Source organism: Mirounga angustirostris, unplaced genomic scaffold, assembly GCF_029215605.1.
Source record: "Mirounga angustirostris isolate CCGP_5_RB_7025 unplaced genomic scaffold, mMirAng1.0.hap1 SCAF_4, whole genome shotgun sequence".
Taxonomy (NCBI): Eukaryota; Metazoa; Chordata; class Mammalia; order Carnivora; family Phocidae; genus Mirounga; species Mirounga angustirostris.
Genome location: NW_026991712.1, coordinates 170,511,794 through 170,529,504, shown reverse-complemented (window position 1 = coordinate 170,529,504; position 17,711 = coordinate 170,511,794). Strand labels below are relative to the sequence as shown.

Here is a 17,711-nt window from a genome sequence, read left to right as displayed (position 1 = left end):
GGTGTCCTAAATCTGTTCCACAGGACCACCTGGGTGGCTCAATCGGTTGAGTGCCTTGGGCTCAGGTCATCCCAGGGTCCTGGGATTGAGCCCCACATCAGGCTCCCTGCTCAGCAGGGAGTCTGCTTCTCCCTCTCCTGCTCCCCCTGCTTGTGATATCCCTCTCTCTCTCTGCCAAATAAGTAAATAAAATCTTAAAAAATAATAAATCTGTTACCCAGTCCAGGGTCATAAAGGTTTACACTTGCGTCTCCTAAGAGTTTTAAATAATTTTAACTCTTAAATTGAGGTCTTTAAAACTTTGTTTAAAAAAATATTTATCTGACAGAGACACAGCGAGAGAGGGAACACAAGCATGCTTGTGGGAGTGAGAGAGGGAGAAGGAGGCTTCCTGCGGAGCATGGAGCCCAATGTGGGGCTCGATCCCAGGACCCTGGGATCATGACCTGAGCCGAAGGCAGACGCTTAACGACTGAGCCACCCAGGCGCCCCTCTTTAAAACATTTTGAGTTAATTTCTGTATGCTGTGTGATGTAAGACTCAAGTATTCCCCTCTTTTAAAAACTGTTCTAGACCTGCCTGGGGCCCTCTGGTTCCTAAGATACTATTTGTCTGGTTGACCACTTCTTAAGCCCCTTCTCTATAGTTTCTCCCTGTGACATCATCCAGTGACTCACATTTTCATTACCTGCCCCCATCTCTCTGAGTTCAGTATTTCCAGCAACCTCTTGTGCAGTCCCACCCAGACGTACTACAGGCACCCCAAATCAACATGGCCAGAGTGGAACTCTTGTTCTTCACAAACCCACCTCCCCTACTCTTCCTGCACCTGGTAAAACACCACCACCTGTTCCATTCCTTAAGCAAGAAACCTGAAAGATACCCCAGATACCTCCGTCCCTCCCCATCATCACACATTTCCAGGGAAAGCCTAAATCATGATGACCTGAGTTTGGAAATTCTTGTTTTTTGTCATGGAGAATTTCAAATAGGAGCGCCTGGGTACCTCAGTCAGTTAAGCGTCTGACTCTTGATTTCGGCTCAGGTCTTGATCTCAGGGTCGTGAGATTGAGCTCCGTGTCAGGCTCCTAGTGCAGTGGGTAGTCTGCTTCTCTCCCTCTGCCCTCTTTGCCACTGCGTGCACTCTCCTCTCTCTAAAATAAATAAATCTTTTTTAAAAATCCCTCAAATATGTGCAAAAGTAGACTAAGCAAAACCCCGTACCTATCACATAGTTTCAGCAATTATCAACTCATAGCTAATTTCGCTTAATTTATACCACGGGCTCCTCTCCCTTACCATAACCTGACACCCCATTTCGTCCATAAATACTTATGTATTTTTAAAGGATAGGGACTTCGTAGAAAACACAATATCATCAGCCTACCAAAATAACAATTCCTTAATATGAAATACTCAAATTCTCAAATTTCTAATTGCCTGTCTTTTTTTTTTCTTCTTCAGTAATTTATTTATTTGAATGAGAATCTATGTATTGCAAATGGCTGGCATATTTCTTATCTCTTGGTGCCTATAAGTTCCCTCCATTTCTCCCAGTCTGGATTTTGCTTTTTTTTTTTTAAGATTTTATTTATTTAACAGAGACACAGCGAGAGAGGGAACACAAGCAGGGGGAGTGGGAGAGGGAGAAGCAGGCTTCCCGCAGAGCAGGGAGCCCGATGCGAGGCTCGATCCCAGGACCCTGGGATCATGACCTGAGGCGAAGGCAGACGCCTAATGACTGAGCCACCCTGGCATCCCTGGATTTTGCTCTTCTATCTCCATGGTGTCATTACACAGGTTTCTTTATCCTTTGTATTTCCTACTAAATAGGAATAGATCTGGAGGTGTGATTGGATTCAGATTTAGTGGTAAGAAAACCACATAGTGGTGTATGCTTTCATCAGGAGATGCATCACGCTTGGTTGTCTATATACTGTGGCCGTTGAAGGTCAGTGCCTAGATTCATTAATTCATCAAGGGTTGCAAAATGAGGATACTCTAATTCTACCATCCCTTCTTCACATAATGACTGAAATACCAATGTGAAGAGAAACTTTGACTCATCCGCTCTTTGGTTAGCTAGAATTAGAGTTCATATTGGAAAAATCTGGCCAGTTTTCAAAATAATGAGTTGGGTTTACTAGCATTCTCCATACGAAAGTGATCAGTGGGTTGTTTTTTAGTGTTGTTACTATCATGGTCACTGAATTAAACATTTTATATGTTTCAGTTCATTGTAGTTCTTCAACTTAATGACGCTTAAATTGTTCTTTTTGTCCAGTGGGGGGGCCTCTTCAGGTGGCTGCTGAGTCCTTTTGATAACAACCCTTTTGATGGTAGTATTGGTAACTTCCTTGCTATCTAGTATGATAGGATATTCCAGACTTATGTTGTACATTTCCTGCTCCAGACCTGGGGTCATCTGTTCTAGGAAAAAACCAAAATCCTGGTTCCTTTTAGTGGTGAATGGCATTGCAAGACCAAAATCAAGGCTCTAGAATTAATAGTCTGCTGCGATGTTGGTCATTGTTTATGGCCTTTGGTAGACAAAGGACACGTTTTCTTTTTAAGGTAACACACATTCATACTTTCTATTCAAGTTCAAGACTTAAGAAATTTTCTTAACTCATATCTTCCACGTGTATATTTTTTTCTCAACATTGAGAATCCCGGTTCTCATTTGTATCCTGAATTGTGAAATAGATAATCACAATTACTCAGCTGTTTTATTGCACATCACACAACAGTATCAGAATAACAAAAGGGAGGGCGCCTGGGTGGCTCAGTTGGTTAAGCGACTGCCTTCGGCTCAGGTCATGATCCTGGAGTCCCGGGATCGAGTCCCGCATCGGGCTCTCTGCTCTGCCGGGAGTCTGCTTCTCCCTCTGACCCTCCTCCCTCTCATGCTCTCTGTCTCTCATTCTCTCTGTCTCAAATAAATAAATAAAATCTTAAAAAAAAAAAAAAAGAATAACAAAAGGGAGTTTAAGGTTTTGTTTGTAGTTCTTTGGGGGATATTTCCTAGGACGCAGATACAGTCCATTCACGGTGTTTTCAGTTTACTATAGTTCCTTTCTGTGTGGCTTGCTACTCACTGGATACTCATATACATTAACCTGTTTTATGTATTTTTCCATTTTTAAAGACTATCTTGGGCTCCCTTCGGCAACACGTAGACTAGAATCGGAACGATCCAGAGGAGATTAGCATGGGCCCTGCACCGCATGTTTTGCGCAGCGCCCCAGGGGCCCGCCACACTCTGTGGGTTAACGCAGAGGAAATGATGAGTCAAAGCACAGCGCATGGTGTTGAATAATGAAATGATGATATGTCTCTATAAAAATATTCCTGTAAAGCCATCTATGACATTGAACAAAGCGGAGCTACACCTGGAAATTTATGTGCAAATACATCCTTTCTACATATCTCGGACATGAGAAAATGTCAACTTGCATTTCCTTACAGAATGTAAAAAAAAAGAATTTCTCTTAGTTTAATACATAAAATATTTATATAGTTCCAAGTCTAATCTACAAAACATGATCTCTTCAAAGTCTAATTTCTGTTCCTATGTCCTCCACCTTATTCCCTCCCTTCCCATTTAATGACCTTTTTTTTTTTAAGATTTATTTATTTATTTATTTATTTGAGACAGAGAGAATGAGAGAGAGAGAGCACATGAGAGGGGGGAGGGTCAGAGGCAGAAGCAGGCTCTCTGCTGAGCAGGGAGCCCGATGCGGGACTCGATCCAGGGACTCCAGGATCATGACCTGAGCCGAAGGCAGTCGCTTAACCAACTGAGCCACCCAGGCGCCCCTTAATGACCTTTTTTATTCGATTTAATCATTCCAATTATTTTTAAATTTAAACAGATGAATATGTTATAGTTCCCCTTTCTTATATAAAGAGAGCATACTGGGGGCGCCTGGGTGGCACAGTCAGTTGGGTGTCCAACTCGATCTCAGGGTCATGGGATCGAGCCCCACATCGGGCTCACACGTGGAGTCTGCTTAAGACTCTCCCTCTCCCTCCCTCTGCTCCTCCCCTCCTCCCCGACCCTGCACTCGCTCACCCTCTCTCTCAAATAAATAAATCTTAAAAAAAAAAAAAAGCATACTATACATTTCTCTATCTTGCATATTCACTTAACAGTATATTCTGGGGGCACCTGGGTGGCTCAGTCAGTTAAGCATCTGACTCTTGGTTTTGGCTCAGGTCATGGTCTCGGGGAGGGGGGTGTGTGAGATCCAGCCCCACAACAGGCTCCACGCTCACTGCAGAGTCTGCTTGAGATTCTCTCCCTCTGCCCCACCCCTAGTTTGCACATGCTCTCTCTCTCAAATAAATAAAATCTTAAAAAAACAAAAACCAGCCAGTATATTCTAGAGATCCATTGTAGAGATTCCTCAATTCTTTTACAGCAGCATAAAATGATAAATATGTTTGGCTTCTCATCCATCATCCTGTTTTATGTTATATTTACATGTATCTCAAGTCTTTTATATATAGTCCTGTTTATTTTTTTTCTTCTTTCTTTTTCTTTCTTCTTTCTTTTCTTTCTTTCTTTCTTTTTCTTTCTTTCTTTCTTTCTTACTTTCTTACTTTCTTTCTTTCTTTCTTCCCTTCTTTCGTTCTTTCTTTCTTCTTTCTAATTCACTTGAGAGAGAGCAAGAGCACGAACAGGGGAGAGGGTCAGGGGGAGAGAGAGGAGCAGACTCCCCACTGAGCAGGGAGCCGGACAAGGGGCTCGATCCCAGGACCCTGGGATCATGACCTGAGCTGAAGGCAGTCGCTTAACCAAATCAGCCCCCCAGGCACTCCCTCTTTTCATTTTTCTTTTAGCTGTTTGGCATTTTGAAAGGTGTGTTTTTGTCCCGTGGTTAACTTTTTATTACTGCCTTGTAAATAGGCTTCGCCTTTTCCAGCCTCACTGAGATTTCCAACCCACTGATCCGACCTCTTTGCACCTTTTCTGCACCAGTCACCTCTTCTCTCCTGTGTCCACTTGCCTTACTCAGATTTCGTTGCCTGGCTCTAAGCACACTCCACTCCCTCCCGTCTCCCTCGCATGGCACCTCTCCAGCACCTACCTGCACCTAAACAACCTAACATTGCAGAGAGCACCCACCAACCATGCCACCCCGACTCACTCCATACTTAGGACCGCACTTCAAGTGGGCCCCCCACACCGCCAAGCTCTCCTGTTACATTTCCCTGAAATACTCACCTTTTCTCGCTCGGATGACCTACTTCCCACCCTTGTCTCCTCTCCCGTCTTCAACACCCTCTTCAATGACTTCAGTGCCTCAAACTTCAGTCATAGAAGATGGAGTCAGAACAGAGTGACTTCTTCTTTCCCTTCCTCTGCTGCCTGCCTGCAGAGTAGTGTGCCCCCACCCCACGTCCCCTCCTGTGGGGGGGTCCCCTCTCTTCTCTAAGGCCACGCCTTCGACTTGCGATCTGGATCCATCCCTCTTTGCTCTGAGACTAAATCCGTGCAGCTGTCCCCTTTCTCTCTGGCATTATCCATCTTACTGTGCTGGCTCATTCCCACCTGCAAAGCATCCTACCTTGGCCCTCTTGAGCCACTGCCCCATTTCTCTGCTCCCCTTTATAGCAAAGCTCCCCAAAGTGTAGTCTCCATCACCACTCCCAACCCTCCATCCTCTCCTCAGTGCCCCCAGATGAGGAGGCTTTTGTCCCCACCACCTGTTAAACAGGCCACCCATGGTGTGCGGCTTGCCCTAGTCAAAGTTTCTGTCTTGTCTCTCCCTTCTCTTTTCAACCAACCTCTTTTCTTAGGTGACCACAACCAGTATTCTGACTTTAAATACCATATAGTGACAGTGACTCAAATTCAGATCTCCAGCTAGAACCTCTGCCCCTCAGATCCAGAGTTAGATCACTTAGTAGACTTCACCAATTTAACACGGGCAAAAAATTAGTTTTCCTCACAAGGTAACTCCCCCCCCCCCCAAGCTTTCCCCATCTAAGTAAACAGCACCATCATCCACCAAAACCGTAATTTCTCCTCCTCCCCCACACTCCATCATCAATCCATCAATAAATCCTATTGGCTCATTTTTTAAAATCTGCTTTAGACCCAACTAGTTGCCGCAGTCTGCACTATTCTGCCTGCAGCGGGTTCCCAAAGATTTCTCAACTGCCTCTTTAGTGCTCCCATTTGGACCCCCTGCACCAAGTAACCCCTCCATTCTGAGGCCTGGATGAAAAACCACTCCTAGGGGCATGAGGTCCGGCTTCCTCAGACGCAGCCAAGTGGTTAGTGATTCAGTCCAGAACCGTGGAGACATTAACTCCCCAGAGGCAAATGTTGAAAAGTAGGAAATGGTAGATGGAAAGGGAGGGAACTGGGCTAGCTGCCTCCTTTACTCCAAAATTCCTCCTTTCAGCTCTTCCAGAAAAGTCTCTGTGCTAGTTAATACACTTGCTGCGTGCCCAGCTGTGCCACTCTGCAGCTTGCTGGGAAGCAGTAGCCCGGACCTAACGCAGCACTCCTCGTTGCTTTGCCTCTTCCCTTCCTCCTGGCCCCCCGCACCCTGGGCCTGCGCCTTCCCAATAAAGCACCAGCGCTTGGACTTGTGCCTCAGCCTCTTCCTCCCCTCCCCTCCATGCCCCACCCCACTTCCTGCTTGAGTGTGATTTCTTTTTCTTTTTTTTAAGATTTTATTTATTTATTCGAGAGAGAGAGAGAGAGAGCAGGAGAGCACAAGCAGGGGGAGCTGCAGAAGGAGAGGGAGAAGCAGGCTCCCTGCTGACCAGGGCTCAATCCCAACGGAGCCACCCAGACACCCTTTTGCTTGAGTGTGTTTTATGAGGATATGAAGTTTGGGGTTGCAGCAACCACTTTGGGATCATAAGGTCAAGACACTGAAGATGGCAGAGCAAAAAGAGGGAGCCTGAGCTAGCGGCCCAGCCAACTTCAGAGCTACCAAATCCAGATACTTCTGGGAGAGAATGAAATGCCTTGATTGGTTTTGTCAGGTCACCTGTTACTTGCAGCTAAAAACAGCCCCAAATGGATTCAAGAGATTGTTTGATTTTATCCTCACATTAAATTGAGAAGTAGGAATTAATTTATCCATTTTACAGGTGAAGAAACAGGGTCTCAGAGACCCAGTGTGGTCCAGCCACGAGTCTAGTGCAGGCCCATCTGGCTCCAGAGTCCACTCAGTGAATCATGAATCAGTTCTGCAAATGCTCACGTGGCATTTGCTGTGGGAATTAGTGAGTTGGGTTTGAAGATGGGAATGTAAATGATCAGAGCCTGGACTGGGCTCTGGACTGAGAAGTTGGAGCATTAATGACTGGCCAGAGCAGAAAACGTTCCCTTCATTCTCCCACAGAAATGCAGGGGGTAGAGAATGTTTTTCTCAGTTATTCAAGAGCTTTGTCATTCTCTAGGGCTGCAGGTAGAACGGAACAAGAGGGGACTGGTCTTAAATTGCCCTCTGAGAAGCTGGGTCAGACACGAAAGATGATGACTTCCCAAACCAGAAAGAACCCCACGGATCACCTGCCATTTCCGTGCTGCAGACGGACAATAGCAAGTCTTCGTGGTTAGCGAGCCCTCACTGTAAGCCTGGTATCCTTTACGCAATGTGTTTGACTTACACATTTAATTCTCACGACAAGCTAGTAACGGCATGCTTCCCATTTTACAGATGGAGAACTGAAGCACTAGGAGGGTTAAGTAACTTGCCCCAAATCACATAGTTGTTGAGTGACTAAACCTGATTTGAACTTGTATTAATGAGCCTGAAGGAAGGCTGCACTAGAAACCTCCACACAGGGGCGCCTGGGTGGCTCAGTCAGTTGAGCATCCGACTCTTCGTTTTGGTTCAGGTCAGATGATCTCAGGGTGGTGAGATGGAGCCCCACGTCTGGCTCCGAGATTCTCTCCCTCCGCCCCTCCCCCCACTCACATGTGCTCTCTCTCTCTCAAATAATTTTTTTAATTTAAAGATTTGTATTTATTTATTTGACAGAGAGAGCATAAGCAGGGGGAGCAGCAGAGGCAGAGGGAGAAGCAGGCTCCCTGCTGAGCAGGGAGCCCAATGCAGGGCTTGATCCCAGGACCCTGCTTGTTCTCTCCTGCTCTCACGATCCCAGGATCATGACCTGAGCCGAAGGCAGATGCTTAACCGACTGAGCCACCCAGGTGCCCCTAAAATAAATAAATCTTTAGGAAAGAAGAGAAACCTCCATACTATTCTGAGGCCCAGTAGCGCGTGCTGGGCCACCCTGATGGCAGAGTGCAGACTAGAATCCACACCTGTTTCCGCACTGGTCTGGTCCCCATGATAGGCCCCAGCCCTTAAAGCTGTCAACTGCCACCCCACTACCCAACATTTTCTACCACTGAACCTTTGGAAGTGTCCAGCTTCCTTGCTCGTGCTGGTGCCCCAAGATGGACTCATAAGTCTTTCTGCTCCAACCAGACAGAACACTGGCCCTTGGGCTCCATCTCCCACTCCCCTACAGGAAAAAATTTCATCCCTCTCCCCTCCTTCATGAGGACTAGAGGGCTTGGCTGAGCAAAGACTGTTCTTACAATATCCTTATTCTTCCTAAGGTTACTTAGTGCCAACTATATGATGCATTATCTCATTTAACCCTCACAACATTTTACAAAAAAGAACACTGAAGCCTGGAATGGTTAAGTAACTTGCTCACAGTAAGTTGACCAAACTTCTGACCTCTATGTCACGAGAAGGCAGTGTCCTCAGTGCCACAGGGGGGCTCCCATCCATGTCCCCTGCACAGCCCCTAAATTGAACAGAGACTTACCCAAGCGCCACAGCAGTCCCCATGCCAAAGCAAAGGCCCCATTTTCCACCAGGGCCCTCCAGGCACAAGGTCGAGACCCCTCACAGCCCTGGGCCCTAAGGCAAACTTTTTGGCTACTCTGACCTTTGGCTAGTCTGGGGCTGGGGCAAATTGGTGAGGCCTGTTCGGGGTGCGCTAAGAGGGCCCGCCCGGAGGCCAGACATTTCCCCGGAGTTTGAGCAGCATTTGGGAGAACGGTCATTGCTAGGCAGTGAGTTATGGCTTCTGCTTCTTATTCCTACTTACCTACTCATACATCCTAACTTTTCCACCCTGGCCAGGTACTCCTTGGGTGGGCTGGGAGGAAGGTGCAGGCAGTGTTTGCTTTCCCTAAACATAACAGTATTGCGTGCTCACTGTAAAAACATTTTTTGAAACAACTCAATACAGACATATAGAAGGCAAACGTGAAAATTTTCACCTCTCCAAACCCACTCTCCTCCCAGAGGCAGCCCCTGTCACGTTAATGCGGACCCTTCCAGGTTTTTCCTGGGCACTTACAAACACAGAGGAGTCCTGATGTGTTCTGAGGCCCCCTTTGCCTCTGAGATGTAGCGGACATGCTGAGAAGGGCTCCTACTTCCACCTTCATGAATCATGGGAGGTTGAAAGTCACTTCTTTGAGTCCCAAGAATGGTGTTGGGGGAAAGAAGAGGACCCTCTGTGTCCAGTCTCCTCAGTCTCTGGCCCTTGCTTCTGCCCTGGCCATCTCCTTTCTCTGACCCAGATGAAAGGTCAGCTTCTTTCTGGATTCTACCCTAAAACTCATGCACACAGACATTGGTCAGTCGAGTAGACTTCACAGAGGGTTTGGGGTCCCAGAAATGTTCACGTGTACCCTGCATAGCAATTTTAAGTGTCATCTCTGTGATGGGTTCACATCCTCTCAGGCATCCCCATTCCCAGGGAGGGGTGCTCCCTGGCCCTTTGCCCCATGCATTCTACCACCTTGACCCTCGGGAAATTCACACTCTCCTCCCTTCCTAACCCAAGCAGTTCAGGCCCCCAGCTCCTCTATCAGACTCCTCTTGGAGCTAACACAAAGGCCTTCCATTGTTCTGGGCCCACTCTCCTGAGCAGGCATCTGCGGCACGTTTCATGTTTTCTTGCTGCTCTCATGGATCGAGATTGGAGCTCTTATAAGGCAAGGAGGCTTCTGTTTACATCTGGGTTACATATTTAACAAATATAAATAGTTTTGGGGTGGGGTTTTTCTTTGTTTGCACAAGTGAAATCATGTTGTACACGATGCTCAGTGACTTCTTGTTTCACTCAACCGAAAGCACAGACATCTCCCAGGTCACTAATGGTAGCTGAACTTCATTGGGAACCTAACTCGAGCCCCTGGGCACTCTGTATCTCTATTGGCCCAATCTGGTAACCACGAACCACATGGGGCTCCTGAGCCCTTGAAATGTGGCTGGTACTAGAAAGGAACCAAGTTTTTAATTTAATTTAATTTTAATTATTTTAAATTTAGGAACAAAAATATTTGTTAAATTTAAATATGACTTAGTTTTTGGTAGGACATTGCTTACGATATTATTGTTGTATAGCTGAAATGTGCTGTAGGGGTAAAATACATACCAGATTTCAAAGACTTAGTAGGAAAAAAAGAATAGAAAATATCTCACGGGTGCCTGCCTGGCTCAGTTGGTAGAGCATGTGACTCTCGATCTCAGGGTTGTGAGTTTGAGCCCCATGTTGGGCATAGAGATTTAAAAATCTCAGTAATAAATTTTTTTTTTTTTTTTTAATGAGAGACAGAGAGCATGAGAGGGAGGAGGGTCAGAGGGAGAAGCAGATTCCCTGCCGAGCAGGGAGCCTGATGTGGGACTCGATCCCGGGACTCCAGGATCATGACCTGAGCCAAAGGCAGTCGCTTAACCAACTGAGCCACCCAGGCGCCCCTCGGTAATAATTCTTACATTGATAACATGTTGCAATGATATTTTGGATACATTATGTTAAAAAATATATTATTAAAATTAATTTTACCTTTTTACTTTTTTTAACATGGCTTCTACAAATCTTAAAATTATAAGTGGCTTGTATTGTATTTCTATTAGCGCTTTAGCGCTACTTGATACGCATTACCTCACTATTGCACAGATTGATTTGACAAATATTTGTTGACTAGCTTCTATGTCTCAGGCAGTAGCCAGGCACTGGTGATACCGCAAAGAACAAAACAGCCCAAATCCCACTCTTATCAAACTTCCATTCTGGGTTGCTAATTTCTTATAACTTTATCAAGTAGTTACTATTATTATCCCATTTCATAGATGAGGAAACTGAGGGAGAGGAAAATTAGATAATTTCCCCAAAGTCACAGAGCAAATAAGTGGTCAAGTTGGGATTTGAATTCAAGCACTCCGAGCGCACCCACAGGGCACCATCCTGTAGGACCGCAGATAACCTGCTGTGGTACCGTGTGATGGTTTTATAACGTCTAATACAATAATGATAACCTATGATAATGGCCACTCTTGCTGCATACTATGCAGGAACCGAACAATACACACTATGAGAACAGGTGAACTGTGGTTGAGGGCGAATACAAGATGTTGACGAGAGACGAGCTTTAGGTCTGAGGTCAAGCAAGGCCAGAGATGGGACAGTGAGGGACGTGTTCAGAAGCTGGGGGCGGGCTTGGCTGCCCATAAACAGGGTCGGGCTGTGCAGCAGCTGCCGGGGTGGGTGGCCTGGCAGGCTGAGGGCCCAGGCGGAATAGGACAGCAGGGCTGGAGAGGAGGCTGCACATAAGGGCCAGCGCCCGGTGGGGCCAGGCACTGAGAAGCTGTTCCTCGGAAGCCGCCATCCCCCCTCCAGGCCCTGGGCTCGTCCACCTCTTCCACGCAGCTGATCAGTCCCCCGACGGGTATGTACCGGGTGCCTACTGGCACCAACCCCAAGATAACCATCTCGCAAGGGGCCTAATAAGATGTTGTATTCCCCCCATCACTTTACGGCTGAATGATGAAGGGGCTCAGGGTGATGAAGTGATCTAGTAAACTAGTGACACAGCTGAATTTAAACCCAGGGCCACCCGGTTCTAGAACCCATAGTCCAGTCCCCTTACCGGCTTCGGCCTGCCTTCCGTGACCGCCCACCTCTGGACACCCCCAGGGTTCTCATCCTGGCTCTGTCCCTGACCGTATGACCTTCGGCAAGGGACCTCCCCTCTCTGAGACCTGGCTTCCTCATTAATGAAATGGAGACTGAGGCACCTGGGTGGCTCAGTCATTAAGCGTCTGCCTTCGGCTCAGGTCATGATCCTGGGGTCCTGGGATCAAGCCCCGCATTGGGCTCCCTGCTCAGCGGGGAGTCTGCTTCTCCCTCTCCCACTCCCCCTGCTTGTGTTCCTGCTCTCTCTCTCTGTCAAATAAAGAAATAAAAATCTTTTAAAAATTAAAAAAAAACTTAAAAAAAATAATAAAATGGAGATAAGAAATGGTCCTTCCTCCTGTCTTCAGTCCCCAGGCCAGAGCAGGGAGGAACCCCGCACTGGCTGGTGCTCACCCCTGGCCAGAGTAGGAGGAATGGCAGCCCCTGACCGGGCAGAGGGGCTTCAGGAAAGGAGATAACGACACCTAGTGTTTTCTATGTGCCTCATTTAATCCCCACGGTACCCATAGTAAAGCAAGTACTATCTTCAACCCATTTTGCAGAAGGGAAAATTGAGGTATAGGAGGCAGCGGAGCTGACTTGAACCTGAGCACTCCGGCCCTTAGGGCCCTCAGGTCTATGCTGGTAAACACTGTGCTGCATTGTCCCTCAAGCTCCTACCACTCCTGTTTAGTCCAATATGAACCCCCACCCAAGGCACCCAGAGCTTTGGCTGTGAGAAACAGCCTTGATCCCCAGCTTCCTGTCTGCCTGGCCTTTGGGATGCAGTGAGGAGATAGGCTTCAGAGTCAGCAGACCCAAATTTAACTCCCCAATCAGTTCTACTGATCCAATTGGGGGTTTGAAGGCCCAACATGGGACTCCAACTCACAACCCCGAGATCAAGAGTCGCATGCTCTACTGACTGAGCCACACAGATGCCCCAGTTTTCCCATCTTTAAAATGTGGGGGGTACTTGACCAAATAAATGCAAGGAGGCAAGAGAGAGGTCTGCAAAAGTGCCAGGCACAAAATTTCTTAGAGGACTTCCGGGGAGCTGAAGGAGGGGAAGAGGCTCCTGGGTGAAAGATGAGGGCAGGCCAACCGGGGAGAGGCTGGGAGTGAGGTGGGGAATGGGGCCATCACAACCCGGTGTCAGTGGCCTGGAACTCAGGCTGGGGTGCATAACAGGGATTGGGGGGCAGCAGGGTTGGATGAGGTCAAACCCAGGAAGAAAGCAGGGCCATGCCGAGGGTGGAGTGAGCCTGAGGTGCATGTCCCGCCCTGCCTCTTACCTTGGCCCCTCATAGGTCCTTGCACATTCTCCAAGATCCTGGACTGATCAGTATTTCTGAAACCCATGTCCCCTGCCTCTGCCTGTGGCCCCGCTCACCCAGGCTCAGAAACTTGGAGGCCTTGGAATCATCCCCCCATCCTGGCCATGTCCCCCTCAGCTTTTAAAATCCATCTCCAGGGCACCCTCCTCTTCCTGACACCCTTACCAGGTGTGATCTGCCCATAGCACAGTTAGTCCATAGCTGATTTCACCCAGTCCTGTGTTACAGACATTCACAGGGCCCAGGGCCCAGGGCCAAGCACCGAGCAAAGGCTTAGGGATGGCTTCATTCCACTAAGTCCACCAGGTCCCGAGACCTATCACTTCCACTCTCAGGACTTCTGCCCCTCGCCTGTGCTCAGGCTGTACCCTCTCCTTCCCACGTCACATGCCTTGTCCATGGTCTCCCCTTCAACCTCTTCTCCAACCCATCTGTGCGAGATGACACCTACTTTCATCTGGTTCTTTCAACAATTATTGGTCCAGCAAGTGACTATAGTTAATAATACTGTATTGTATATTTGAAAGTTGCCAAGAGAGTTGATGTAAAAGTTATCACCATGAGAAAAAAACAAAACAAAACTGTATCAACTATGAGTGGTGATGGGTGTTAACTAGACTTATTGTGCTGATCATTTTGTAACATATATATAAGTATTGAATCATTATGTTGTACACTTAAAATGAATATGATATTATATGTCAATCACATCTCAATAAAACATAAATACAGTTTGTGATTTGTTTTGTTTTTTTAATTTACTGAGCCAGGGGCACCTGGGCTCAGTTGGTTAAGCGTCAGACTCTTGGTTTTAGCTCAGGTTGTGATCTCAGGGTCATGATATCGAGCCCCGTGACCAGCTCCGCGCTCAGCTCCCTCTCCCTCTGCCCCTCCTGCTTGTGCTCTCTCTCTCATATAAATAAATAAATCTTAATTTTTTATTTTAATTTTTTATTTTATTTTTTTTTTTTACTGAGCCCACTTTTGTACACCAGGCCCAGTCTTAGCTGCTAGGGACACAATGGCAAGTGAAACAGGCTGATTCCCTCGCTTGTGAACTCACACTGTGTGGGGGAATCTGACATTAAACACAGAATCCAATCGCAGACTGAGGTAAGAGTCAGCAGCATAAGAACAGGGTTGGAGAACCAGACTGTGGCCTCCTGGGGCCAGGGCAAGAGTGAGGAGTGGCGAGGCGGAGAGGTGAGGCTGGGGGGAGGATGCGTCAGACAGAGGCCAAAGTGGCAGGATGAGTCAGGCAGTGGCAGGAGTGGCCAGAGTGGAAAGGGTGTGGCAGGAGACCGGTTGGAAGGGGAAAGGACATGGTGACACTGGTCTGGGTGCGGGGAAAGATCCACTCTCGCCTGGTCAGCCCCCTGCTCCCACATCTTCTGTGGCTCCCTTTGGTGGCACACTCCACGGCCCTTCGTTGGCCTCCAAGGTCTACACTAGCAGGAGAATCCTGTAGATGGTCTTCACCTCCTCCCTTCCTCACTCCCCACCCTCACTGTGTCCACTCACAAACATTTTATAAAGTGTCTCTGGTAGCAAGGGACATTGGTAAGCCCTGGGTATGCACACAGCAGGGGACAAAACAGACGTGGAACGGGCCGTGCCCCCTTGGAGGTTCTTGCCCTCTTGGCCCCTGTCCTAACCGGCTCCTTCCAGCTCTACAGGCGTCACCTTCTCAGCCCACCGCATTCACCTTGACCTTCACGGTGGCTTCCTCACCGCTCCGACTCCACATCTGTTCCTGGATGGTCTCTTCTTTTCACAGCAGTGAGGGGTGTAGTTTATTTTTTTCTTTTTTCTTTTTAAAGATTTTATTTATCTATTTGACAGAGACAGAGACAGCGAGAGCAGAAACACAAGCAGGGGGAGTGGGAGAGGGAGAAGCAGGCTCCCCATGGAGCAGGGAGCCCGATGCGGGGCTCGATCCCAGGACCCTGGGATCATGACCTGAGCCGAAGGCAGTCGCTTAACCAACTGAGCCACCCAGGCGCCCTAGTTTATTTTTTTCTTGAAGATTTTATTTATTTGACAGAGAGAGACACAGCGAGAGAGGGAACACAAGCAGGGGGAGTGGGAGAGGGAGAAGCAGGCCTCCCACGGAGCAGGGAGCCCAATGCGGGGCTCGATCCCAGGACTCTGGGATCATGACCGGAGCCCAAGGCAGACGCTTAACGACTGAGCCCCCAGGCGCCCAGAGGGGTGTAGTTTAAAGACAGAAATCGGATGGGGCGCCTGGGGGCTCAGCCGGTTGAGCGTCCAACTCTTGGCTTCGGCTCAGGTCATGATTTCAGGGTGGTGGGATGGAGCCCCACGTGAGGCTCTGCGCTCAGCGGCTCAGCGGGGAGTCTGCTTGGGATTCTCGCCCTCTGCCCCTCCCCCACTCACGCTGGTGTGAGCGCGCGCGCTCTTTCTCTCTCAAGTAAGTAAATAAATAAATGAAAAGACACAAATCTGAGTTTCTTATGCCTGAGTCGTCCTGCCTACTGTGCTCATCTTGGCCCCAGGTTTGTTTCCCTCCGTAGGCCTCAAGTCTGTAATTGTTAACCTGCTTACTGGTTTAGGAAAAATGGAAGTTCTGAAAATAATGGCAGATTGAACATACTTGTCTAATTCCACGTCCTCCTAAAACCCCGCAAAAACTACAGTAAAGAGATTTTGTTTAAGGCACAAACCCACTAACAGGAGGAGAATGAGGGAAGAGATCAGAGCATAGCATCGCGAAGCTGGAAAACAGATGGTCGGGTGGTAACTACACAGTGATCCCAAGAAAACTGGATGGGGGAAGAAGGATCACAGACTCCCCCAGGTACCTGTTTAAATGCAGGGGTGTCTGAAATAAGAAGAGTTTGGAAGCTGTTTCAAGATCAGAATTATCAGGTCCCTTGGGGACCTGACATTGGGTTCCTTCCCCAATCCCGGCAGAAGACTGGAGGTTTGTTCTCTGGAAAGGATAACACGAGTTCACTGGAATGGGAAAGTGCAGGTGCAGGGGAGGGCAGGAGCATCCTCCCCAAGTCAGGAGTGACGTGAACATATACGCTGGGAATGCTGAGACACCCACTGTCCCTGTGTCCCAGCTGGCCCCCGAGAAAGCTGGCAGTCGGGGCTTTGTGCTCCAGGCAGGGGATCAGAAAAAGTTTTCTCAAAAGTAATCTGACCAGGCCAAGAAGACCTACTGTTAATATCTTCATAGAGAGAAGAGAATATCCTGCATCTGTGAGGCAAGAGTGGGATGTTATTTTAAAAAGAACAATCATCAAAAAAAAAAAAAAAAAAAAAGATGGTGGCTCAGTCATTAAGCGACTGCCTTTGGCTCAGGTCATGATCTCAGGGTCCTGGGATCGAGCCCCGCATCGGGCTCCCTGCTTGGCGGGAAGCCTGCTTCTCCCTCTTCCACTCCCCCTGCTTGTGTTCCCTCTCTCGCTGTGTCTCTCTCTGTCAAATAAATAAAATCTTAAAAAAAAAAAAAAAAGAACAAACATCATCAACAACAATAAGCTCTTGCAAATTAAAAATTCAATGGAAGGGCTGGAATAAATTTGAGGAAACCTTCCAGAAAGTAAAACAAAGAGAAAAATAAATGGAAAAGAGGAAAGTAAAAAAAGAAAATTAGAGGACTGGTCCAGGACACTCAACATGTAGACAACAGAAATTACAGAAAGAGAAAACACAAAAAAGAGAGGAGATATCAATTAAAGATTGAAGACAATTCCCAGAACTGAAGGACGCATGCTTCCATATTGAAAGGTATCTCCAAAGTGCTCAGTGCCTGGATGAAAATAGACCAGTATCAGGAGGCTGTCGTGAAATGTCAGAACCCCGGAGAAAAAGAGATCCTCTACCTTCCAAATTGGAAAAGACATCCCATACAAAGCACCAGGAATCAGGATGCCTTTGGACTTCTCAGTAACAGCACTAAAAGAAAATAATCTCCAACTAGAATTTTTTATAATAGTGATACCAAAACTCCAATGGCATTTAAAATATGCCAGATTCTGTTCTTTTTAAAAAATAATTAAAAAAAAATTTATTTGAGAGAAAGAGAGCGAGAGTGGGGGGAGGGAAAGAGGGAGAGAATCCTCAAGCAGATTCCTGGCTGAGCGTGGAGCCCAATGCGGGGCTCAGTCTCAAGACCCATGAGATCATGATCTGAGCCGAAACCAAGAGTTGGATGCTTAACCGACTGAGCCACCCAGGCGCCCCTATATGGCAGGCACTGTTCTAGGAGTTTTTAAAATATATTCAGTACCCAGCCAAATTATTAAGGGTGAAAGTAGAATGAAGATATTTGCGACAAACCATAAGAGACTCTTAATCTCAGGAAACAAACTGAGGGTTGCTGGAGTTGTGGGGGATGGGAGGGATGGGGTGGCTGGGTGATAGACATTGGGAAAGGTATGT

General features: G+C 47.4%; 1 protein-coding gene across 1 annotated transcript in view; it reads left to right on the top strand.

The window, feature by feature from the left end:
- Positions 1 to 17,711, top strand: part of RPS6KA1 (ribosomal protein S6 kinase A1) — an 81,883-nt gene that overhangs the window by 2,043 nt on the left and 62,129 nt on the right. The window contains exon 2 of the mRNA XM_064589716.1: positions 7,429 to 7,600. The gene's annotated coding sequence lies outside the window, so the exon portion shown is untranslated. The remainder of the gene's footprint in view (positions 1 to 7,428; positions 7,601 to 17,711) is intronic.